Raw genomic sequence first — 26529 nt, forward strand, 5'->3', positions numbered from 1 at the left:
TTGCTTGGTTTTTGTTTCTAAACTGTATATCTGTTTGCTGATAACCGTAATAATGATAATAATTTAAGCTAACAGTTCTCTGCTTGAAAGGCTGCCTGGACCAAGTATGGTTTAAAGACAAAAAACCATAGTTAAGGGTGGGCAGGAGGGTCCTTTCCACTTCTCCTTTAAGTTAGCAGCACCCAGAAAGCGGACTGAGAAGGCACACGAGTCATTTCATCCCCCTCTGTCACAGTAGGGTCAAATGCATTTAACTTCCATTTAAACTGCAGTGCTTACTTCTACATTTGCACCTATCCATATGAATTAGCAGGTGCACATTTTATGCAGACCCGTCCCCTCCTTTTTGGCGATGCACGAACAGCAGCCCCCTTAGAAGGACATTTCAAAGAGGGGTCTCTGCTGGCGTGCAACTTTCTCCTCCAACCAAATAGGTGGGTAGACGAAATAAATGTGTGTGTGTGTGTTGTGCCACACAAAGTGGAGCCTCTCTCAAACCATTTCCAGGTCTCATCAAGCCAGTCTACAGCTTTAGGCGCGTGGCTCGCCTTCCGGTGCACCACCCCATGAGGAAACTGCAACAGGGAGTTTCTGAGGTTAAGCCAAATCGCTTCCAGCAACAGGGAGTCACCTTGCTTGCTACTCACCCTTATGGCGGCTGGCGCCCCGCTGCCAAGTGGACCAACTCGGATGGTGGCGTTGCCCCAGGGAAAGCTAGGAGGCTGTACAGTTATCTCCTGATGGTGTTATTCTAAACCATACAACCTACTACCTCAACACGAGGCCACGCAGCAGGAGTTGGAGATGGAGAGGAGAAAGCTTCCCAACCAGGTTTCGTCTGGAAATGTGGCAGGACCCCCAGCAGGAGGAGACAAGCTGCGTCGCAGATTGAAGACACCAGTCATTCGTTGGCTAGGAGAAAGTCCAGCTGCAGGAGACAGAGGTTTTCACACAGCTCTACCACCCAAGAGAAAGAGGCCAATTTAGCCCCCTCTAAGATCATGGAAACCTACTGCCTTGAGGAAATAGAATGGGTTTTCTTCTCATATATGTTTGGCTTCCACCCAGCTATATGCAAGAGAGAGAAGACCTGGCTTCAGATTTTCATGGGCTTTTGGGTAAGAGGCCCTTAGGGATCCTTCTGGTTCAAAATCAGGCTATCCCTGCATTATCACAGGCAGCCTCAAAGCAGATGAGATACAGGGAAGAGACTTCCAGGGCAAAGGTTGTTGCTTCTAGGCAGCATTTACAGACTCTGCGCCTATAAATCGGAACGAAGATCTAGCAACTTGCAGGCCTGGAAGATTGCGAATTCCCTAGCAGGGAGGATTGGCGAGGGGATCTGCAGCAGCTTCTGGGGCTTGGCAAGTGCCAGCCCTGCCAACTGCTGGTGCTGGTCATGGGGCTGGCTGGCAGGGCTGTGCCAACTGTTTGCTGAAAAGAAAAAGAAAAATGTCTTCCCAGGCAGTCCAAATGCTGCAACCTGTTTAAACTAGCCGGTAGGGCAAACGTTCGCTGTTTCTCCTCTGCATAATTTATTCTATTTATAAAGTATCATCATAATTGTTATTAATTTTTGCACCACTGAATCTGGATTTGCTTAGCATAGGGAGCAGTGTGGAGCTATGTAGGGCACTTGAAGGCCTGTCCGCCCCCATTCACTAAAATCTTACACAACAACCTCTCTGGATTCTGGAATTTCAGCAGGCATTGCCACACACTTCCAAGCGTGTGTTTTTTAGAGGCATATGGACTAGGATCTTGCTGTTTTAAAAATAAACAAATAAACAAAAGCTGAGGTTCTTGGGAAGCTAAATTCCCACGTTTTGTGCTCTCCCCTGCCCTTTTTCAGCTGAATGATTCCAGAGAACGGGGATCTGGAAATTGTCGCACTGCTTGCTTTTGCTGCAGGGACATCAGCTCTCGCCAACTTTCAGGGGGGTCCGTATCTAAGCCCCAACACTAGAGAGAAGGTCCGGGTGCAACAGCGTGTCTGGAAGTCCTGGCCAAGGTCGACACATACCCACAGACTCGAGCTTGTGTGAGGCAGTCGTACCGCAAGTTCGGATCTACGGGTTTATGGCAACCGGCAAAACCACGGCAGGAGCTGGGTGGACTATGGCCTGGAGGAGCCGAAGAGGCCTGCAGCGCAGGGCAGAAAAACCTGCAAGGCTATGGAAGAAAAAGAAAAAGACTGGGATTTGTGGGAGAGAGGGAGAGAGGAGAGAAGGAAGAACAGAGTGAGTTTCTTCAACACAATAACTAGATGTTACTTACAGCTAGAATTGCTCTGGAGTATATGTGTTAAATACTATAAATAACAGTTATATTCACAATTGGCAAATAGGGAAATGGTAGTATTTCTTATTTTTAACCTTTCTTTACTTTCTCTTCTCTGTCATCTCTTTTTCTTTTCTCTTGAGATTGGGTTTCTTGTGTGATCTTTGATTTTTGGTGGCTCTCTTAGTGGTATTCACTAGTATTCTTAACGTCTAAAAAATTATATTTGTGATAAATGAAGACACGTACGGGGGCTGACAGAGAGAAGAGGAAGGGGGCTGTATGAGAGGCAGGTCAGAGTGGCTTTTCTCAGGGGGAGACTAAGGAAGGGGGAGCTCTCCCAGGTGGGAGGATTCAACTCTCTGTATGTGTGAAGAGTAAGATAAAACAGTGACTGAGCGCTGCATATATTTATAATTTTGTGTTTTATGAGGATCGTATGAGGATTATTATTAATGTGTTTTTTTCTCCAGTTTTTTCCAGTTTGATGTATTGTTTTTTATTATTCTCTTTAGTTTAGTTTGAATTTGATGGTATATTAGGTTGAAACCTTTAATAAAATTGATTTTTTTAAAAAGAAAGAATTAAATTAGTTTCTTGTAAGCCTATGATCTGACGGCATAGAACACAGCAACAGTACTGAAGCTAAGCAGGTGTGGTTCTGGTCTCTACCTGGCAGCAGGCCCCGACTGGGAACCTCATGTTCTGCTGCCATGAGTTCCATGAAAGGAAGGCTGGCTATTGTAATAAGATGATCCACTGCCCCATTGCCAAGGTGCTGATCAGAGCACCTGTCCAATAGCTATTGTCTACCACTGCCAGATAAGGCCAGCAGGGCCTACTAGCATTAAGAGTGTCTGAAAGGGCAGGCCACCAGGCAACACTTTGCTAAGAACCTGCCATCCTCGTGGGAGAACTAAGAGCATTATCCCAGAACAGCTGTGAATTCACGGCCTTGGTCCAGTATACCTGAAGGAGCGTCTCCACCCCCATCGTTCTGCCCGGACACTGAGGTCCAGCTCCGAGGGCCTTCTGGCGGTTCCCTCACTGCGAGAAGCCAAGTTAAAGGGAACCAGGCAGAGGGCCTTCTCGGTAGTAGCACCCACCCTGTGGAACGCCCTCTCACCAGATGTCAAAGAGAAAAATAACTACCAAACTTTTAGAAGACATCTGAAGGCAGCCCTGTTTAGGGAAGCTTTTAATGTTTAATAGGTTATTGTATTTTAGTGTTTTGTTGGAAGCCGCCCGGAGTGGCTGGGGAAACCCAGCCAGATGGGCGGGGTATAAATATATTATTATTATTATTATTATTATTATTATTATTATTATTATTATTATTATTATTCACCACCATGTAGTCTTGGAACTGGCTCTCATAGTGGTGGATGCACAACTATGGACATGCTGTTCGGATGCCTGATTATCATCTTCCAAAGCAACTACAGTGGTACCTTGGTTCTGAAACTTAATCCATTCCGGGAGCCCGTTCCGACTCCCAAAACCGCTCAATAACCAAGGTGCGGCTTCCGATCGGCTGCAGGAGCTTCCTGCACTCAATGGGAAGCCGCATCGGACGTTTGGCTACCGAAAAACATTCAAAAACCAGAGCATTTGCTTTGGGGTTTTCAGCATTTGGGAGCAGAAACGTTCCAAAACGGAGCCATTCAGGAACCGAAGTTTGACTGTACTCTATTCCCAACTTAAGAATGGAAAGCAAAATGCTGGTGGACGATAATTCAGAATTCAGAAACACTGGCCTGCAAGCCCTTGAACAGGAGAATAGCCTCTACTGAAGGCGTTGTGGACTTTGAAGAAGCAAAAATTCAGGGTGAAAGGGAGAAATGAGCTAAGAGGAAGGCACGTTTGGCAAATCCTCACCGTGATCATCTCCCACCTGGAGACCTATGTGCCCACTGTGGAAGGACGTGTGGATCCAGAATTGGCTTCCACAGTCAATTACGGACACATGGTTAAAACAGTGTTCATGGAAGACCCTCAGCTACGAGTGACCGTGAAAGAGAATGCGCAACTGACTTGGGCTATGTGGCACGACAGTCTCTCTCTCCCCCACTTATTCTTCTTCAAACGACCCACACTGTCTTTTGAACAAAGAGGGTGTCTCCCCCACCCCCGCCGCTTCTGCTAGTTTATTTCTGGCTGGTGAGCCTGTTCTATGGACCGTCCTGCAGAAGCTGGCGACAAAGAGAAAGGACGGCTGTCACAGGACAAAATGCAAGAGGGTAGCGGCAGTGGGTTAAAGAGAGGAATTTCAGAGAAAATGCACAAGGGGGAGCTCTTTCGCCACCAGCATTCTGCTACGGTATTGTAAGTTTAACCAGATGATAACGTAACATGTTTTATCTCAGACACCTTACTGTGCTTCAAAATAATAATAATAATAAAATAATATAATGTAATGCTAGAGGTAGTTGTTGAGCAGTGTTTAGGCTTAATATTTATGTGTGTAACCCAAATGAAATGTCATTTCACACACACAGAGTCTAGGAGTCTGAGCTAAAAAATGCCTACCTTATGGCATTAGACACATTAAGCTGATCTGTACAAACTTCATTTCAATCACCTTGGGGTGGTTGTTGTTGTTGTTTTTGTTTTTTTTGGGGGGGAGGAACAAGGAATGCAGGTCCTGGAATTTTATTTACTTATTTTAATCAACAGTGTTAAGTGGGCCCAAGCTGGGCAACAAGGGTGCTGTTAGGGGGTAGCCAAGGGGGCCTGAGGCTTTTGTTCCTTCCCACTGCCCCCTTTTAAACATTAAAAAAAACCGTGCACACACACTTTGCTTACAGAATGGATTTCCCTACCTCCTTGGTCAGAGGTGGAATATTCCTAATTAGCAGTTTCTGGAAACTATAGGAGGGGAGAGTGCTGTTGCGCTCAGTTCCACCTTGCATGCTTGCATGTGAATATCTAGTTGGGAACAGGACGCTGGATTAGACGGGCCTTTGGCCTAATCCAGCAGTCTCTTTCCCAAATCAGCATCTTTTTTCTTCAAAAATAAGATAAATATGTGTCCTGGTCCTGGGATCCTGAATGCTTTAAGGACCTAGGATTCTGCTGTTTGGGTTTCCCTGCCCCTCCCCAAACCAGATTACCTGTTGCTGGAAGAAGAGCCCTAAATCTGAGCTGGAGTGACAGCTTGAATACACACAGCAGGCCTTGAGCATTTGAGTGCTAAGGTAGGATGCAATTCTAGAGACAGGAAGCTGAGCTCAATAAACTGTGGCCTGCCCAAAGTTCCCAGCAAATCCATGGCTGGGCAAGGAAATTTTAACTTAGTTCATCCCTGTTGAAACCTGGCCTGGACAATCCAGAGGGTTCAGATTGCAGGTGGGGAGAAACTGGCACTGGGAGTTTTAAAAGCACCACTTGAGCCTTTCTCGCACTGGCTCACTTGCACCAGGAAGTCAGGATACGGAAACAGGAACGTACCCTGAACCATAGTGTATCTCGAGTTCTTTTGACAAAGTCCCCCATGGTATTCCGCTGGAGAAGCTGGTAAAATGTGGGCTGGAACTGCTAGGTAGATTTGCAAGATGGTTGACTGACCCAACCCAAAAGGCGCTCTCTAATGGTTCCTTATCATTCTGGGAGAAAGTGGGGTGCCGCAGGGTCCTGACCTGAGCCCATCGTTCAACAGCTTTGTAAATGACTTGGATGAAGGAACTGCTCATCAAATCTGCTGGTGACACCAAACTGGGAGGGGTAGCCACAGAAGACAGAATCAGAATTCAAAACTACCTTAACTGATTGGAGAACTGGGCCCAAGCTAAGAAAGCGAATTTCAATAGGGACAAATGTAAGGTTCTGCACTTAGGCAGGAAGAAACAGATGCACACATATAAGATGGGGGGGGGGGTCATCTGACTTACCAGCAATACATGTGAATAGGATCTAGAGGTCTTGGTGGACATCACAATGACTCAACAGTTGTGATGCAGCAGCAATAAAAGCTAATGTTGTTTACGGTCACCATCTTGGCTTCCAAATGGAAATTGTGCTCCTTCTGCACTGCTGTGCGGCACAACTAAATATGCAGAATGAAGGGGGAAGGGTCACTAGGGAGTGTACACGCCATAAGTTTAAAGCACCCGCCCACCAAAAGAATCCTGTGCTTTAAACATGCTTTGAGGTCACAACCCCCACCATAGATTTAAAGCACATGGCTTCCCCCAAATAATCATGGGAAGCGTAGTATTCCTCCCCGCAGACTTACAAATCACAGCGCTCTTGACAAACTAGAGTTCCCAGGATTCTTTGGGAAAAGCCATGTGCTTTAAATGTATGGCACAGATCTGCAAACCGGACGCTCCCATGCAGCTTGGGTGAGGGCATCAAACACTTCGAATCGACCGCTCTCTGCACAGACAGATGCTTAGTGCACAGGTGGGGTACCCTAGCCTCTTAGCCACTTAATGGATTCTGGTCCCCTCTCCCCAGCCAAAGCTGCTTCCAGCTGCTCCAAACATAAATGTTTCTGCAGCGGAATTGTGAATAGAAGCCTCGCCCGGTTCTTTTCAGAACAAAATAGCGATTTTTCAAAATAAAAGCGCTGACTCACTGCAGAGTGTAAGAGGAAACCGTGAATCAACTCAAAATATGAAAGTAACTCAACCCAGATTTGCAGGGATGGCCCGGAAGAGCAGAAGGAAAGGCTGATTACGCTCATCGCCACGCTTTGCTGTACAAAGACTCTTCACAGTGACGGTGCCAGTCATGTCACAGAGGTGTTGAAGTGGGTGGCTCGCGACAGCAAGAGCCGGCCTAAGTTATTTGGGTGCCTGAGGCTGAACATTCAAAAGGCAAATCTCTCCTCCTGATTAGAATGTCCTCTAGGGAATTCTCCTGTGCATGGTTTGCTGAAATGAATGGGCGTTTCTCCCGCACAGAGACAAGACAGAAGAACCCTGGGGAGGGATGGGTGGGCAATCCTTTGGTGCTAAGCACCCCTCCTTCCTGTGTCCCAGCAGCACTAAACCTTACACCCATCCCGCCCTTTGAAAGGTGGGGAAGGAATGGGAGGGTTAGTCAGGAAGGGTATGATGCAATGACAGCCTCTCACTAGGGGTCGCCACGCTTGGGGGTCTGCGAGGGGCACAGTACAATCACCAGCTACTTTAAATTCTTCGAACGGGTGGTAAGAGACAGGAAGCACGAGCCACATATGCCTCCTCTCCCTATAAATAAAGGAGGTGGCGTTTATTTCTCACACAGGACAAAGTACATCTGCCCAAAGCAGAGGGGAGAACACTCATGTCCCTGTAAGGGCAGAGATAGGGAACCTGAGTCCCAGGCACTCAACATCTGGCTGCCTGTTGGAAATTTCCCCTGGCGTCTCACCCTCTCAACAGGCCATGGCCCAACACTGAGCCTGCTTCACACCCTAAACACTTCTGCCTGCCTGACAAGGCCTCTTTCTGGTCTGGATGGGGTGTGCGAGTTTGTGTAGGAACTAGCCTGCAGCAGAAAGGTAAAATCTGCCCATGTTTCTCTGCTTGTTTTTGCCTCTGACCCTGCCCAATGTGGCCCTTGGAAGGCTGTCCAGGGGAAAATGTGGCCCTCTGGCTGAAAAAAGGTTCCTCACCCCCTGGCACAGCGGACATGCCCATCATTCCCCTCTTGACACCACTGGTGGGGAGAGGAAGTGCTTCGCTCTCGATGCTTCCTTGCAATTACTGAAGCAGCCCTGATAAAGATGCTAAATCACTTTGAGTTCTCAGGTGGTGGTGGGGAATACCTGAACCTTCCAGTGGAGTCAAGATAAGGAAGATGGGTAGAGGCAACTGTCTGGTGGCAGAGAAGAGAGCCAGGGCAAACTACTAACAATGCACAGGATCTGAACAATCTAAGTTCATCATCTCTGGGCAGCAATGAACTCATTGGGCCGTCTCAGGGAAGTCATCACTGTCCTAAGTTATAGCTCCCAATCTGCAAAATGGGAACATCAGCAGCAAAGCTGTTGTGAGACCGAACAAGATCAGAAGGCCAGAATACTTCTTTTTGTTGTCGTTTTAAATGTGCAAATTGCTTGTGAAATGATGTTTACCGATAAGGGGAAATAATGTTCATGTAACAATCTTACCTCTAGGGTCTTCCCCCATTTCTCTTCAGTGGGGCTCAGAAATGGGTTCTCTGGTTCTTAGTCTAGAAAAAAAGAGAGAAAAGTTTGTACAAACCGAATAAAGCAAAGCTGAGTTTAGCAGATTCTGAGTGCATTTGTAGTTTAATCACTTTGAGTTCTCAGGTGGTGGTGGGGAATACCTGAACCCCTAATTTTAAAGGGCTTATTCTTTTGTAGAAAATAAGAAGCACAGGGGAAACAAACTTCTCTAGAAAAAAACAACCTTCTGTTCCCCTTAATTCTTTTTATGTCTTTTGTTCATTTGCATAACATGCTTCTTCCAGTGAGCTCAGGGTAAGTTACACTGGGTTGTTACAATTTGCTCTTACAACAACCTTGCAAGCTAGGTTAGGATCAGGGAGTGATAAGACCATTTCCTACATCCAAAATCCAACATGCAACACCCCAGTAACGACAGTGTGTGTGTGTGTGTGTGTGAGAGAGAGAGAGAGAGAGAGAGAGAGAGAGAGAGAGATACTCTGTCCATGTTCAGAGGCACCCTCCTCCAACTAGGCTAAAGGAAAAAGGAGAGAGGTCTAGTTAATTATATACCGTATTTTTCGCACCATAGGGCGCACCGGACCATAGGGCGCACCCAGTTTTTAGGGGGGGGAATTCAAGAAAAAAAATCTTTCCCCCCCCCCCGCAGCCCCAAAGAGCAGCGTACAGGCTGCACACAACCTCTCCCTGCCGGAGGGGTTGCGTGCAGCTATGGATCAAGCCAAGGCAGCGAGCGGGATGGATCCCGCTCGCTGTTTTGGCTTCCCCTTTAGCCCCGTGCAGCCTCTCCTTGGCGGAGGGGCTGCACAGGGCTTTCCTGGCTTTACTGGGAGGTGGGGGGATTCCCTCACCTCTCCCCAAAGCCCGCAGAAGCCGTGCAAACCCTTTAAAGAGATCACGGCTTCTCCTGGCTTTCCTGGGAGGCGGGGGATTCCCCCACCTCCCGCAAAACCGGCAGAAGCCGCGCGCCTTTTAAAAGGGCTGCACGGCTTCTCCTGGCTTTCCTGGGAGGCGGGGGGATTCCCCCGCCTCCCGCAAAACCGGCAGAAGCCACGCACCTTTTAAAAGGGCTGCACGGCTTCTCCTGGCTTTCCTGGGAGGCGGGGGGATTCCCCCGCCTCCCGCAAAACCGGCAGAAGCCACGCGCCTTTTAAAAGGGCTGCACGGCTTCTCCTGGCTTTCCTGGGAGGCGGGGGATTCCCCCGCCTCCCGCAAAACCAGGCTCCCCCCCCAGCCTTCTAACCAAGTCGGGGGACAGCGGCAAAGGCGCGCTGCGCCCCTGCCGCTGTCCCCCGAGTTTGCGGGGCTGGCGACGGGGAGGACCAGGCTTCTCCCCCCGCCAGCCTTCTAGCCAAGTCGGGGGACAGCGGCAAAGGCGCGCTGCGCCCCTGCCGCTGTCCCCCGAGTTTGCGGGGCTGGCGACGGGGAGGAGCAGGCTTCTCCCCCCGCCAGCCTTCTAGACAAGTCGGGGGACAGCGGCAAAGGCGCGCTGCGCCCCTGCCGCTGTCTCCCGAGTTTGCGGGGCCGGCGACGGGGAGGAGCAGGCTTCTCCCCCCGCCAGCCTTCTAGCCAAGTCGGGGGACAGCGGCAAAGGCGCGCTGCGCCCCTGCCGCTGTCCCCCGAGTTTGCGGGGCTGGCGACGGGGAGGAGCAGGCTTCTCCCCCCGCCAGCCTTCTAACCAAGTCGGGGGACAGCGGCAAAGGCGCGCTGCGCCCCTGCCGCTGTCCCCCGAGTTTGCGGGGCTGGCGACGGGGAGGAGCAGGCTTCTCCCCCCGCCAGCCTTCTAGACAAGTCGGGGGACAGCGGCAAAGGCGCGCTGCGCCCCTGCCGCTGTCTCCCGAGTTTGCGGGGCTGGCGACGGGGAGGAGCAGGCTTCTCCCCCCGCCAGCCTTCTAACCAAGTCGGGGGACAGCGGCAAAGGCGCGCTGCGCCCCTGCCGCTGTCCCCCGAGTTTGCGGGGCTGGCGACGGGGAGGAGCAGGCTTCTCCCCCCGCCAGCCTTCTAGACAAGTCGGGGGACAGCGGCAAAGGCGCGCTGCGCCCCTGCCGCTGTCTCCCGAGTTTGCGGGGCTGGCGACGGGGAGGAGCAGGCTTCTCCCCCCGCCAGCCTTCTAGACAAGTCGGGGGACAGCGGCAAAGGCGCGCTGCGCCCCTGCCGCTGTCTCCCGAGTTTGCGGGGCTGGCGACGGGGAGGAGCAGGCTTCTCCCCCCGCCAGCCTTCTAACCAAGTCGGGGGACAGCGGCAAAGGCGCGCTGCGCCCCTGCCGCTGTCCCCCGAGTTTGCGGGGCTGGCGACGGGGAGGAGCAGGCTTCTCCCCCCGCCAGCCTTCTAGACAAGTCGGGGGACAGCGGCAAAGGCGCGCTGCGCCCCTGCCGCTGTCTCCCGAGTTTGCGGGGCTGGCGACGGGGAGGAGCAGGCTTCTCCCCCCGCCAGCCTTCTAGACAAGTCGGGGGACAGCGGCAAAGGCGCGCTGCGCCCCTGCCGCTGTCTCCCGAGTTTGCGGGGCTGGCGACGGGGAGGAGCAGGCTTCTCCCCCCGCCAGCCTTCTAGCCAAGTCGGGGGACAGCGGCAAAGGCGCGCTGCGCCCCTGCCGCTGTCTCCCGAGTTTGCGGGGCTGGCGACGGGGAGGAGCAGGCTTCTCCCCCCGCCAGCCTTCTAGCCAAGTCGGGGGACAGCGGCAAAGGCGCGCTGCGCCCCTGCCGCTGTCCCCCGAGTTTGCGGGGCTGGCGACGGGGAGGAGCAGGCTTCTCCCCCCGCCAGCCTTCTAGCCAAGTCGGGGGACAGCGGCAAAGGCGCGCTGCGCCCCTGCCGCTGTCCCCCGAGTTTGCGGGGCTGGCGACGGGGAGGAGCAGGCTTCTCCCCCCGCCAGCCTTCTAGACAAGTCGGGGGACAGCGGCAAAGGCGCGCTGCGCCCCTGCCGCTGTCTCCCGAGTTTGCGGGGCTGGCGACGGGGAGGAGCAGGCTTCTCCCCCCGCCAGCCTTCTAGCCAAGTCGGGGGACAGCGGGAATGGCGCGCTGCGCCTCTCCCGCTGTCTCCCGAGTTTGCGGGGCTGGCGAGGGGGAGGAGCAGGCTCCCCCCCCGCCAGCCTTCTAACCAAGTCGGGGGACAGCGGGAAGGGCGCACTGCGCCTCTCCCGCTGTCCCCCGAGCTTGTGGGGCTGGCGGTGGGGCTCTCCTGAAGCCTGGAGAGCGAGAGGGGTCGGTGCGCACCGACCCCTCTCGCTCTCCAGGCTTCAGCGAAAGCCTGCATTCGCACCATAGGACGCACACACATTTCCCCTTCATTTTTGGAGGGGAAAAAGTGCGTCCTATAGTGCGAAAAATACGGTAAATGCTAAGTCCTGTAGAGTTAAGAGTTAAGCAGGTATATTCGAATAACAGGTCTATCTATTGTTTCGGGGTATCTCTGTCTTGACAGATGCTCAAGAAGCAGGCCTTGATGCAAAAATCCTCTCTGAGATACAAGTCCAAGAAATGTGCTCATCAGTTCCTGGTGCCCTGCAAAGGCTCCATTTCGCAGGTTCCAGTTGCTTCAGCCGAAACTTCGCCTGAGGAGTTCGTTTAAAAATTCGTCCTCAGGGGGCGGGGAGGGAAGCCAAACGAATTTTGCTCAAACTGACAAATAATTATCTGGGCAATTCTACGCATCCTTAGGCTGTTGCCAGGCATCACCTAAATCAAAATTCACGGGGTATTTTAGATGTTCTTCCTCGGGCGAAACATCGTAAGGAATTTCAAGAGAAGCCACAGGAAATTTAGAAATATGGGAAATGGCCTTATAATGAGATAGACCATTGTTCCATCCAGCACAGTACTGCCTACAATGGCTGGGAGCAGAGATCTCTCCAAGCCCTACACTGGAATATTGATCAAGTTAATTATCATTTTGGAGGGAGGGGGGAGGCCTTTATAATCCCTATCTATGGGCTGCACTCTGAGGTAATCGCCTGCATTTTTCTAATTATGCTGAAAAAGTTGCACCAGGATTGAAGACCGACGGGGCGTAACAGGCCCTTCCTGAGAAATCCAAATGGAGTTTTTAATTCTGCCATCGCTTCTCCAGCGTTAGAAACTGAAAAGGTGGTTTCCTTTCGTGGTTCAGAATGAAATGGATCTTTGCAGCGTCGTGAAAATCAGATATATTAGCTATATTCAACTAGGTACCCACTAAACTAGCCCCATCTTCTGAGGTGAAACCCGCACCCCACAAGTTCAACATCCCTGCTCTTCCATAGAAGACAAGGCTCTGTCTGTTCAGGTCAGCCCCCCCCCCCCAAATCCTGGCACTGGGCGCTGGGAGGGGGTAAACTACAGTTCCCAGGATTCTTTGCGGGGGTGCTTTAAGTGTATAGCATGTATGGAGCCCTAATATGTACAGGCACCTGCCCAAGGCACTGCGTCGCTCGAGACAAAGGACAAGATGGCGCCCTCTCTCCTTTCCAGGTACAAAAGAAGTACCTGAGGGCAACAGGCTAGCTTAGGAGGCATAGAGCAGACCGCATGATGCACACAGCTCTGCCCTCCAGTATCTCACCACTGATACCACCCGCCCACATCTGCCGCCTGAGGCAGCCGCCCCACTCTGCCTAACAACAGCGCCAGGCCTGGTCGCAAACCTCTCTGGCTGCAAGAGACGATGGCAGGAATGAAAGGACGAAGGGAGTGCAAGGAGGAAATAAATCCCAGGCATGCTCCCCCCACAACAGTCGCCATCTCGCCCTAAACATTTAATCTCTCTCTGTGTGTGTGGTTTTTTTTTAAATGGGGAACAAGGGTGGAGTGAGGGACCTACAGCCCATGTACCGGGACTCACCCTGAGGTGATGTGCTGCAATGGGAGGGGGGCTGCAGTGGCAGAGGAGAGCGAGCCTCGGAATATCTATTAGATGGGCATCTCGTGCCAAGATACACAGGGGGTGGGAAATAAAACGGCAGAGAGGGCTAAGCATGAGGTGGGAGAAGCCGGCGGACAGCTGTGGCGGCGGCGTGGAGAACAAGAGGAAGGCGAAAAGCAAAAAGACCGAGGCAGACAATGGAGAAGAAAGATAGGGACGTGCAGGCAGGGAGGAATACTCAGATCTGGGCACGGTGCCACCTCCCTGCCTCCCCCCCCCCCGCCGTCCCTCAGGCGGCACTGTCAACACAGGAGGGTCCTGGGATGGAGAGGGGGATGTTATGTGGATAGGGGTCTGGCTGGAAAGAAAGAAGGGCACCGCTGTGGGGCGGGGCGGGGGGGGGAGATGATCGTGGTGGGGGGAGAACAGGGGCAAGCCAGACAGCAACAGAGGACAACAGAGGGATGAAAAGATCAGACAGAGGTGTGAGAGAAGGATGGGGAAAACAGCCGAGGAGGTAGAGATGGAGTGTGGGAGCAGAAAGGGGGGTTATGTTGGCACCAGCCGCACATTCATAAATAGTAGACAGAAGGGGAAGAATGGAAAAGGGTGACCCACCCCTCTCTTGCACCCCACACCACTGTGGGCGGGCAGTTCCCCAGGGGTGTCTGGATAACTCCATTCCCAGTTCGGCAGCTAGGCTGGCACAGCCGGGCGCATCACCATGGTTACCTGCTGCCATTGTCTGGCCTTTGGGTCAGTGCCCGTCTCCCATTCTCTCCCCCCCCCCCGCCACTTCCCTTCCCTTCCTGTCTCGCTCTCTCGCTCTGGCCTCTAATGAATTCACATCACGCTGTATTGCGGTACACTATGCCAACTTGCCCGCCAGCAGGCTGGCCCCCGGAGTGCCAGGCAGCCAGCCCTCCTCCGCCCCCACCCGCATGCCTGCGAGGCCTTCTCTGCTCGCCAACCTGGCCTCAAAATGCCAGGAGCCTGCCGCCCTCCCCCCCGGCTTCGCAACCGCCAAGCCTCCCCAGCTATATCATTACCTGCCACCGTCTCCTGTGCCAACCCTTAAGCGCCAACTGGAGAGGCCCTCCCCGTGCCATCTATCTTACTTTCCTTTCTTCCAGTTCAACGCCCACCCTCCAGATTGCCAGCTGCTCTGGAGTACCAGTCTGCTGACCCAACCTTCCCGACTCTCCCCCCCGCCCCCCGGCTGCCACTCCACACGGCGACTTGTCTCCCTAAGTGCAGCGAATATTCACCCTGCGTGGTGCCCTCCTCACTTGCCAGGGCTCAACCACAGCTATTCCAGGTTGGAATCCAAAGCTCCTCTGATCTACCAACCCATCACCCACCCACTTGCAGCCACCAAATGCCCCTCCTCCCCATATCCCTCTGTCCCAGCTTCCAAATGACCCGTGCTGGCCATTTTGCAGGGAGGGCAGTAGAGACAATGGCAGCAGAGAGCAGCCCGGGTTTTTTGGGGTGGGGTGGGGAGTGTAAGAGAAAGGGATCAGGCTTTGGGCCTAAAATTCCTCAAAGCAAGGGGGGGGGGAGTAGGGAGCTTGCAGGGGGGATGGGGGGGGCCAAGGGTTGCTGTGTAGTTTATAATTTTTTGTGGAATATTCTTTTTTTGAAAAGCACGAGCACAGAAGGCCTCTGCCTCCTTTGTCTTGATACTACACCCCCAAAATTGACCTGCGGTGGGTCTTTTGCCCTCTTGCTCTCCCCCCCACTCACTTTTGCACTTTCCTTGTTAACCAAAGGCCCAGAGCATGCATGTGCGCATGCACACACCCTCCTCATGAAAACCTTCTCAGAGAGGGAGAAGTTGATTCCTTATCTATTCGCGAGAGCCAAAGGGTGGAGGGGCTGGCACACCACGATGCGACCCCACCCTGCCCTCTGCAGCGGGCATTTGAACCCAGCTCCGCACTGTGCCCTCGTCCTTGTGACCCCCACACGCTGCTGCTTGACCCGACTCCGCCACCGCCCCTTCTAAAGGCTCCGCCTGACCTGCCTCTCTCTCTCCCCCCCCCCTTGCCACTTTCCCCATTTCTTCTCTGTCTCCGTCTCCCTCACCCTTTAATGAAAGTGAAACGGCGGTCTGGCTGCCAAGGGAACCTGGGTTTCCTAGCAACGGCCGCCTAGGCCTTGGCATCGTGCCAATCCACCCTCCCTGTGCCGATCCATCGCCCATGGCACCCGCCAGCCCCCTTCTTAGTGCTGCGCATACAGCTTCCATCAATGCTACAAGTCTCTCTCTCTCCCTCCCTCCCTCCCTCCCTTTTTCAACCCTGACCCACTGCAGCCTCCCCCACCCAACCACCTCTGGCTATTCCTCCCCACCAAAATTCGAGTGGGGCTGCTGAGGGGCAACACTCCCATCCTACACTGTCTTGGATAACCCTTTCTTCTTCTTTTTTTGCCCCTGTTGTGGTTTGAAAACAAAACACACACACCACCGATTTTAGATGCAGACAAACAGGAGCTGAGCAAATGCAGCAAACGCAGAAGGAGGTGTCTGAACGAGATCTTGAGGGTTTGCACTTCCCCTATCGCTGCCGCCGCCACACCGCTTTTTGCTCCCAAGCCCTACAGCCAGGCCAGATCAGATTCCCTGGGAACCACAGAACTCCAGGCACCCCCGCTCCTTACCTAACTCTGCGGCGATCTTCCAGCCCAAAGCCTGATGGGGGAAATTCCTGAAAGGCCTTCAGTCCTGTTACACAACTGCACTGCGGCCAATTTTTTTTTTTTTTTTAAACTGAGCCTGGGGGAGCTCAGGCGAACATTCGGGGTGTGCGCAGAGGGGCTGCGGGCCCAAACCCCGGGGGTGAGCCGGAATAACCAAAGGAGGCTGCTGGCATTTGCAGTACTTGCCTGTGAGGATCTGCAGTGGTGGATTAAGATCCCCTCTGAGGGTGAAGGATCCGCGAGGCCACGCACCAAAATTATGGGGCGCACAAGGGAGAGCATCGAAGGGCTCCGGATGCAACGGCAGTGTTCTCCGGGCATTAGCCCAGCTAACCCTTAAGCAGTTTGTGCCTTGGCATTCCTAGATCAGAGGAAGAAGCAGGACTTAGTGTTTGCTGCGACCGCCACGGCACAAACTGTGCCCGGGCGCAATGTGGTCCAAGCATTTTGGCCCACCTATCGCCTCCTTTTTGTCTGGTACGGCAGAAGAACGGTCAACGTGGCCCTTGGGGCTGCAGTATCTACCTGGGCTTCACTACAGTAAAGATAAACCGAGGAACTCCAGGCATGATCCGCTTGCTTCTCTGCCTGCGGGACCCCCGTCCTCAAACAAAGCGCCGCCATTATGCTCCACCCTCGTCCCCCCTCGCTTGCCAAGCCAAGCCTCTCAGTGTCCCAACCTGATGGGGACGCCCCTCAATCTCAGCCCGCCGCCCCACAGCTATCCCGAAACAAAATTTTTTTTTCCTCTTCCCAAAATTGGCATACACAGGGGGAATAAAAAAGCAAAGTCTTTAGCACGACGCCTCACCCGGCTCGGGACGGGTTCGCCTCCAGGGACGCGGTCTTCGGGGTTCAAGCGGGGGGGTGCCCTGAGCTGGGGGTGGGGTGGGGGACAAAAGCGAGAAAGGGTGCAGGTTACAGAGCGAAGGAGAAAGAAAATGGAGGGGTTTGGCTGGCACCGAGGGCGAGAGGGACGAGAGGCCGGGAACTCTGCCAGGGTGTGCCAAGCTGAGGTAGATCGTGCCTGAGGCTTGGAGCAGGGTGGGAGAGGAGATTGCAGAGGGTGCCGGGGCACAGTGGCCGAGGGGAGCTGGGAGGGAGCTGGGGGTGCTTTGCTGGGAGAATGAGTGAGCGCTCAGTGCCAGTGGAGGGGGGAAGAGAAAGAGAGAAAGGAGGAGGGAGAGCGGGAGAGAGCAAAGGAGAGAGGGACGCTGGGGAAAAAAAACAGAGCTCTGGGCCATGATCCAACAGCCATGGTTAACTCTCTCCTCCCACCCCGACTGACTCAGCCCAGCTCGGCAGGAACCTTCATGCCACCAGCCCCAAACCGAGACCCGGGGCTGCTCTCCACAGCTTCTTCTCCTTGCACACAGCCTCAGCCAAACAGAGCTAGCTCTTTCTGGTGCATTTCTTCTGTCCGAATCCAACTGCCCCTATGACCGGCAAAGGAGTCCATTTCCCCGGCTCGTTTAGGGGGTGCATAGACAGCGGCGGTTTGCAGACTTCCCAGACTTGGGGCACATATTTAACCCCAGGCTTGAACATGAAACCCATCTTATCTCACTGCCTCCCCACTCTCTTGGACTTTCTCCTGCTTCCATCCTCATGCAGCCCAGCCAGGACTCGCTGCACTAGCCGCCGAGGCACGAGTGACCAGCAGCGGCAGCCATTTTAGATTTCTCTCCCACCTTCTGCAGCTCTCTCCCCCCCCCTCACCCCAAGCCGTTTGGTGCCCCTGCTTCTTTCCTGGAAATCGGAGCAAAGCAAAAAAGCGCTGCCGGCTCCAAGACTTTAGGAGCCCACAAGAAAGCTGTGCTTTCTGAGCTCCTCTTAACTCAGAAGAGGTAGGATGTGCCAGTGGGGAATTCTCATACATGAGCTTGGCCCTGCTAGACTAAGTAACATAAGCAGCTGCTTTATTCGGAGCCAGACCATCAGTCGTTCTAGCTCAGTATCGTCTACACAGATTGCCAGAGGCTCTCCAGGCAGGCTGTGATTCCCAGCCCGACCTGGAGATGCTGGGAATTGAACCGACAGCCTTCTCAATGCCAGTCAGATGCTCTATCGTGGAGCTATGGCAGGATACAGCTTCTGGCAGTGGCCAACCAAATGCATCGGGGTAGCCCCTGGGTAGGGCAGGAACACAACGAGACTCCACTGCTGACTGCCCCCCAGCAACTGCTAATGCATCCTGTCCACAAAGGCCCCCGCCCCAGCCATGCTGCCTTCGAATGTGGCAGCTTCATTCAGTCACTAAGGCTAATAGTCATCAATACGCCTCCCTCCCTCCATGAATAAGTCTAATTCTCTTTGAATGCCATTGAAGCTTGTGGCCGTTGCCGCATCCTGCGACAGTAAATGCTATATATTAATTATGCACACTGTTGTGTGCATGTGTGTGTCTATAAGGAGTACTTTTAAAAATTCGGTCCTGAATCTCATACCCTCCAACGTTTCTCTGATGAATCCAGGGACGTCCTGTTCAATAACAGTACAGTCGTACCTTGGTTGTTGAACGCCTTGGTACGCGGACGTTTTGGCTCCTGAACGCCACAAACCCAGAAGTGAGTGTTCCAGTTTGCAAACATTCTTTGGAAGCCAAACATCCGACGGGACTTCCGTGGCTTCTGATTGGCTGCAGGAGCTTCCTGCAGCCAATCAGAAGCTGCGCCTTGGTTTCTGAATGTTTTGGAAGTTGAACAGACTTCCGGAACGAATGCTGTTTGACTCCCGAGGTACCTCTGTATTAGTAGTCGTTTTATTACTTATATTCCGCCCATCTGACTGGGTTTCCGCAGCCCCTCTGGGCGGCTTCCAACATAAATCAAAACATAATAAAACATTAAAAAAAATTTTTTTAAAAACTTCCCCATTCAGGGCTGCCTTCAGATGTCTTCTAAAGGTTGCATAGTTACTTATCTCCTTGGGTCAGGAGTCACATAGCTCCATACCCTGCAACATCTCTCCAGTGAAAATAGGGACGTCCTATGGAAAAGCGGGACATTCTGGGATCAAATCAGAAACCAGGATGGCTTCTGTAAATCTGGGAGTGTCCCTGGAAAATAGGGACATTTGGAAGGTCTGGAACAGGGCCAGCAAACTTTTTCAGCAGGGGAACGGTCCACTGTCCACCAGACCTTGTGGGGGCCCGGATTATACAGTATTGGGGGGGCAGATGAACGAATTGCTATGCCCCACAAATAACCCAGAGATGCATTTTTTTTAAAAGCACACATTCTACTCATGTAAAAACACGCTGATTCCAGGACCGTCTGTGGGCCGGATTGAGAAGGTGATTGGGCCACATCCAGCCCGCCCGGGCCTTAGGTTGCCTACCCCTGGTCTGGAATCTGCCACCAGTCAAAGTGGTCCCATGTGTTATGAGAAAGATAGGGAGAAACATTTCCCTCTCCTCCACCTTATGCATAACTTGAAAACCTCACACCTGGTCTTCCTGGATGCTCTGTAGAAGGTAAGGATCCTGGGCACTTTTGGGGGCTGTGGTCCCACTCGTCTTGAGGTTCCAGTCTCTCCTGATCTCACCATGCCCTGATTGCCATCTATTGCAACTCACTTCATGAAGATCACAATCCAGTTGCTAGTCACAACCCCCAGGGTGTCACCAGTGGTTTATAGGGGCATCTTCAGAAGAGGATTGGGGCAGGATACCAGGGCACAGAGAGGGAAGGAGGGAGGGAGGACCAGCTGGACTCTTCCCTCTCCACCTCTCTGCCCCCCAAACTATCTACCACCAAATGCCCTGTGGGAAGGATCCCAATGACTTCTTTTGTTTCGATGTCGTTTGTTCTGATTTTACGGTGCTGCCTGTAAGCTGCGCCTTGGAAGGATTTGCATCCTGAAAGATGGGATATAAATAATTATAGCAAGTAAACAGCGGTCTCAGATGTGCTTACTTAGCATTCCCTAACTTCACAGCAAGCCATGCACATCCCCAAACAAATACCTCATCCGTCTACATGGCAGATACAGGAAATTGCAGATTATGCACTGGTGGCAGAGACAATGCAGAGCTACTGTTGCATGAAACCCTACCAAGCTACATTGGCCCTGCACTTCCAAGCGCTGCTTCCCACACGTCCTGTTTTACAGTAAAGGACTTAGCACAGAGTGCAGAATGCTCCCTTTTAGGCAAGTCATGTAACTTCTTTCTTGCAGAGGAAGAATCATCCTCCCATTTGCATGCAGGGAAGTATTTCCTCCTCTATTGAGGCTGTTTGGTGCTAATTTCAAAGCCTTCTTATCTTTCTTCAATGGGAAACTTTGACAGAAGGGACCAGAAAGAGGGTCCCTAAGAGCCAACAAGGTCCCCATGAGTTGGATATGTGTTCAAATCCTAATTTAGCTGCATGCTCATGAAGCATCCTTGGGTAAGACAAATCCTTTTGGGTGCTCTCCCCTGAATGCAATCTATACACCAGAGTCCATGCTTACTGCAAAATAGTGTGGGTCAGCTGCATACCAGTTGTATTCCAATACTCAACTGAGGTGTGGGATCCACATCGCAGAGCGGCATGATTGCCAGGCATGAGGGCAGAATCAGAGCCAGCAGCAGGTCATCCCATGATTAGGGATGTAAAAAGGCATTGTTTTTCATTCTGCCCTATATTCATTACAGCTCTGTTTCCGTCCCACTGCAGTTCACCCTCCACCAAAAACTACATTATTCATTTTGCTGCCCGCTGTGGCAAAATTACATTACGTATGCAATTTATGTAATTATGTAAATTATTTTGTCATTACGCTATTCCACCCCATTCATTTCGATGCAAAGGAAACACAATGCAAATGGTTCAACAGGGGATGTAATCAAGTATAGTGGTACCTCGGTTTAAGAACAGTCCTGTTTACAAACTATTCGGTATAAGAACTCCGCAAAACTGGAAGTAGTGTTCCGGTTAGCGAACTTTACCTCGGTCTACGAACAGAAGCTGAACGGTGGAAGGGCACAGGTAGCGGGAGGCCTCAGTAGGGAAAACACGCCTCAGTTTAAGAATGGCTTTGGTTTAAGAACGGACTTCCAGAATGGATTAAGTTCGTAAACTGAGGTACCACTCTCTGTGTTGTTTGGGGACTGAAAGCAACAACAGCAGTGAATATTGATTGTATTTGCTGGAATAATTTCCGCTCCGGACATTATATTATTATTATTTCAATTTATATACCACCCTTTATCAAACTATCTCAGGATGGTGTACAACCTTTGAAACATGTTACAAAACATCAATGATAAAAACATGATAAAAAGCATACTTATAGACAGCCTAATAGTAAAATAATCATAAAAATAACAGTCCTCTCCCCCACATTTTTACAGTCCATACAGCAGAAGGCCTGGGTAAAGAGGAATGTTTTTGCCTGGTGTCTAAAGGCATGTAATGAGGGTGTCAGGTCAGCCACTCTGAGGAGAGCATTCCACAGTCAGGGAGCCATGGGAAGAATAAGCAAACATTTGCAATGTTCATCTCAGTTTCCATTTTCATCAGAATTCTCCAAGACCCCTACAATATTCCTGATTTTATGAGCTTCAATACCATTCCTTTTTCAATTTTTATTTCAATGGAGCGGCAACGCCAGCAGCGGACACACACAGAATTTCTTAGTTTCCCCAATGTGGAAAGGGTTCTGCTATATTCCTGCAAATTCCCACGTAGCGCCCTTGGCATTTCGATTTTAATTGTTTTATTCAAGGCAAGTTTCCAGCTCTTGTGTTTGCATGAGAAGCTGGAACACATGGCACGAACCCAGTGAATCTTGGGGCAAAGGAATAAACCAGAAAGAACGGACGCATGTGGACTGATGCTGTGCAACTTCTTAAACATTTCTGTGCGAGGGCAGGAGGTACTTGTGGCTTCACTACACCCTCATTAGTTGTTGTGTTCTGGCATTGTCAATGAGAATACAGTTCAGCTGCTTAAAGAATGGGCAAGTCATTTCCCCACATCTTAAGGAGTTGTTCTATTATGGCTTCCGGTAATCATAAGTATTCCATTCTGAGTGGCGCTCCTCTGCAATCTGAACATGTCCATGCTTCACCACTTCCTCAGAAATGGATGCTACTGGCAACTCAGGGGTAGACCACATGCTTCTGTGTGCATCGTATCCCAAGTTAAGTCTCTGGTTTACAAGGAACGCAAGCACCAGGGATATAAGAAGGAGCTTGTTATGAAGCCTCAGAGAGCTACTGCCAGTCAGAGACAATGCCAGGCAAGTTGGACAAGCCTGCTGACAAACACAAAGCAGCGTTGCGTGTTTGCATGCATTAGAAGATGTGTGCAGGATGCATGCCTGCAGTTCATCCAAATGCTGTTAGGACCAGGTGGTTGTTTGGGCAGCTGAACTGTGGGTGGCCATATTTACAGAGTGTTGAGTCAAACTGAAAGGAAGTGCCCACGTGGGCACTGTGGAAATATACCTGGGAGTAGAATGACCTGTGACAGCCATTGCAAGCAGATATCCGGCCCGGAAATGCACAGCCTCCTTGCCTTACAGGAAAGTTAGTGTGAGCGTAGAAAAAGCGAGAGACAACATTTCACGCAAAAGGTGCATACAGTGGTATCTCGGGTTAAGTACTTAATTGGTTCCGGAGGTCCGTTCTTAACCTGAAACTGTTCTTAACCTGAAGCACCACTTTAGCTAATGGGGCCTCCTGCTGCTGCCGCACCACCGGAGCACGATTTCTGTTCTTATCCTGAAGCAAAGTTCTTAACCTGAAGCACTATTTCTGGGTTAGCAGAGTCTGTAACCTTAAGCGTATGTAACCTGAAGCATATGTAACCCGAGGTACCACTGTAGTGCCATAGCATGGAGTCTACACCATGGATTCAAATTGGTTAAACAGCCATTGCCTGCTCCTTGGGAGTCCTTTCCCAAATTGGTGCCCTCCTTGTGCTTTGGACCACATTTTCCACCACCCTTGATGGATGGTCCCTAGGGCTCATGGGAGTTGTAGTCCAAAACACCTGGTGGGTGTGAGCTTGGGGAAGGCTGCACTAAAGAACTCTGGGGACTGTAGTCACATGAAGGGGAGCTTGCCTTACTTCCCCGAACTACAATCCCCAGAATCCTTGGAGTGGAAGCCATAACTGGGAGCAAACCAATATACATCTGGAATGCAGATACGGCCCCCAAAGAAATATCTGCAAGGACTGGCACAGAGGATACAGCATTGGTTGTCATTCACAAGAATACTTTGTCTCTATAAAATACCACCACTGAGGAGAGGGGAGCTCTTTATTTGGCCCACAGAAATGTATGAACAGAAGGTGGCGCAAGCCCTATACAGAAGGGGATGGAAGCTATTCACCTCTCCTCGATCCAAGATAGGTATCTCTACTGGCCGATAGAGAACAGGGATGAGAGAACAACAATGCTGGGGTTCCTACGGTTTAGAAGGGTGAAACAGTTTAGGGGGTGCACAGCAGGAAGGGAACAAAGTGCTGGTGGAACATCATGGTGGGTTCCCAAATGGTGACGTGATACCCTCTTGTACACATGTGCAGGACATTTTATATCTGATCATTCCTGCTCACTGGCTATCCTGCCAGAGGATGATGGGCAGTTGGAGGCCAACAACATCTGCCGTGACGCAGGTTGGCCACCCCTGTTCTGCACCATGTACAAAGTACGTAATTGTGCTAATTCAACCAGCAAGTGTCTTCTTCTTACCAGTTCCCACCTAAAGGGTTCAAATCTCGCCTTTAAAAAGGGGAGAAGGGCACACAGCTGCTTTTGATGTCAATATCTGAGCAAGACCTCGAAGACCTTTCATTTAAAATGTTTTGTTTGGTTCTGGACAACCAGGAAACTAAATTTTCTGGAAGAAGAAAAGTGTGTGTGTGTGTGTGTGTGTGGTGTTGTTTTTAATAATGTTCTCATTATGGAGAATAATAATAATAATAATAATAATAATAATAATAATAATAATAATAATAATATTTGTACCCCACCCATCTGGCTGGGTTTCCCCAGCCACTCTGGGCGGCTTCCATAGAAACCAAAAATACACTAAAATATCACACATTAAAAACTTCCCTGAACAGGGAACATCTATGGCCTTGTTCTTCAGACACATACTTACCCTGACTGAAATTCCTGATTCCAAAAGTGGGGGAGTGGGGGTGCCCTAGACTGTAAGCTTCCTTTTAAGATTTTTTTAAAAAAAGTTTCTAGCCCTTCTAGAATGAAAGATATTGAGCATCTTGTATATTTTTCCTGGTACTGAAGAATGCTCCCTGCTGCTACAGTAGCTGTGTGTGTTTGTAAAATCAATATTGTGTGATCTCCACAATCTGGACCAGCAGGACATAGCTGACTTCCCACGGTAAACACAAGAATGTCGGGTATGGCTGTCTCTAATTTTGCTTTACGCTACCCCCATGGTTGCAATTTTGCTACAGACACCCTCAGCATTCTCTCAAAATTCAAAATGTGCCCACTGGCCCAAAAGGGTTGGAGACCCCTGATCTTTGGGTAACATTCAGCTAAACCCTTGTGGTAACTGGGAGCCAGAGCAAAGATACCCACTGGAGCAAGTGTGGTGTAGTGGTTAAGAGAGATGGACTCGTAATCTGGGGAACCGGGTTCGCGTCTCTGCTCCTCCACATGCAGCTGCTGGGTGACCTTCTCTGAAGTCTCTCAGCCCCACTCACCTCACAGAGTGTTTGTTGTGGGGGAGGAAGGGAAAGGAGAATGTTAGCCACTTTGAGACTCCTTCGGGTAGTGATAAAGCGGGATATCAAATCCAAACTCTTCACTGTCCCCCCTAGGTTGACGAAACCCATGGAACGAATTTGTGGGGGGGAAAAGAGAAGGGTCGGATCCCGTTAAGAGGAGGTTGTTCACTGGCGCAGAGCAATGCTTGGTGCTACGCTGCATACAAGCCTGTATCACATGCCAAGTTAGGAATGCAACCTTTGGCTGGGGTAAGTTTCCGAACTAGGCCACTGTTTGCCAGAAATCTCCCTGCCTTTTCAAAAATGCACCAATCATTTCTCTCTTTGTAGCAGATGAGAAAGCCTGGCTTTTTCAAAATGGGAGGCAGCATTGACTATGACCGAGAAGTTCAACTGAGAAAAAAATCCCAGGTGCCTAGTTTCTAAGGCACTGAAATATGTGATGTTGTTGCCTAGGAATCTGAAATATTTTTCAACAGTCGTGCCTCAGATGCCAGTAGTTTCACGGGGCACAATCCAACAGTAACTTATTTTGAGCCAGTCCCGCTGAATTTAATGGAAGCACATCTGGGTCTATTTCCAAAGTAGCACACTTATTTAAAAGCGGCATATGCCCCAAAATCTCTTTAGACCAAGTCAGATATAAGGTTGGAAAATGAATGTTGAGATGGGTGCAAACAAGGACATTAGGCTACTTATATTGGGGAATTAGGGTACTTATATTGTAGATTAATTTATAATCATTTTAATTTGTTCTGAACTGAAAATTACGATTTGCTTTGTCACAGAATACACTAAACCCCTTATTATAGCCATTTACTTCAAGCCAAAATTTATGAAACCCGCAAGTGCTGGGAACCTCAAATTTAAATGTCTTAAGCCAGCCTCCTAGCTGCAGAGTAAGACAAACTGAGGCTGTGGATTCTGAGAACGAACATATCCAAACACAGAAATTTCTCCACTGGTACCAATAATCTATCATAATTTCTCTTTCCCTGTAATTGCAAGCAGGTACTGCACTTTTTGTGCTGACGCAAGGGCTTTCGTTCCATCCTACAGTTTCTTCAAGTTTGCTTCAGTAGCACATGCTGTCAGAAATATATTACAAGGGGATTGCACCTCCACACTTCAGCTCCACCTTTATGGTGGATCATAAATATACTATAGTCAGATACTGTGGCAATCTCTATCTCTGACCTTTTTTCCGCACTTGGAAAAAGGAGGTCCAATTGAGACTGAATTGTTTCCAGAATGGGCACAGGCACTGCATGGCTTCAGGTCCATTCTAGAAACAGCATATAATTTGTGGGGAGATGACCAGAGGTCTCTAGGATAGAGGCAACTGATCCTTTGAGGGTATAAGGCAAGTTTTAGTGTGACCTGTGATATCCTTGAGTAGTGCTAGCCCATAAATGACATGCACAAAGGCATATTGTGCAGCGCAAGGTGAATTTCTTGCTCTGTTAAAACTTTTCATAGCAGTACAGCAGGTACAGGGACTGTACGGGTGTAGGATACAACTCTCATCTTTCCTGATACTTGGCCATGCTGACTGGGGCTGATGGGAGTTGGCCACAGGTTCCCTACCCCCTGTACAACTTAGTTCTACTTATCCTTCTCTGGTGGTTTATTTTTCCTGGTGCCACTGTAGCCCTGGCAAGGCCTGTGTATCCTGGCCCTTAACACTGCCATTGGCTCAGCTTCATAGAATCATAGAGCTGGAAGGGACCACCATTGAAAGATCTAGTCCAGTGTTTCCCAAACTTGGGACTACAAGTTCCATCACCTTTTACCACTGGTCCTGTTAGCTAGGGATGATGGGAGTTGTAGTCCAAAAAAGAGCTGGAGAACCAAGTTTGGGAAACCCTGATCTAGTC

At 50.7% G+C, this 26529-nt stretch overlaps 1 long non-coding RNA gene across 3 annotated transcripts in view; it reads right to left on the minus strand.

The window, feature by feature from the left end:
* Positions 1–4930: 4930 nt before the first annotated feature.
* Positions 4931–26529, minus strand: part of LOC308590178 — a 39222-nt gene continuing 17623 nt past the window's right edge. The window contains exons 1-3 of one of the 3 annotated variants that reach the window (XR_014009707.1): positions 16768–17240; positions 8036–8442; positions 4931–8004 (exon numbers count right to left, since the gene is read on the minus strand). This is a non-coding gene — a long non-coding RNA (uncharacterized lncRNA). Of the gene's footprint in view, positions 8005–8035; positions 8443–14302; positions 14437–16767; positions 17241–26529 lie in introns of those variants that run through there. The other 2 variants (XR_014009708.1, XR_014009706.1) reach the window with 2 other exon arrangements.

This window comes from Podarcis bocagei (genome assembly GCF_964188305.1).
Source record: "Podarcis bocagei genome assembly, chromosome: 7".
Taxonomy (NCBI): Eukaryota; Metazoa; Chordata; class Lepidosauria; order Squamata; family Lacertidae; genus Podarcis; species Podarcis bocagei.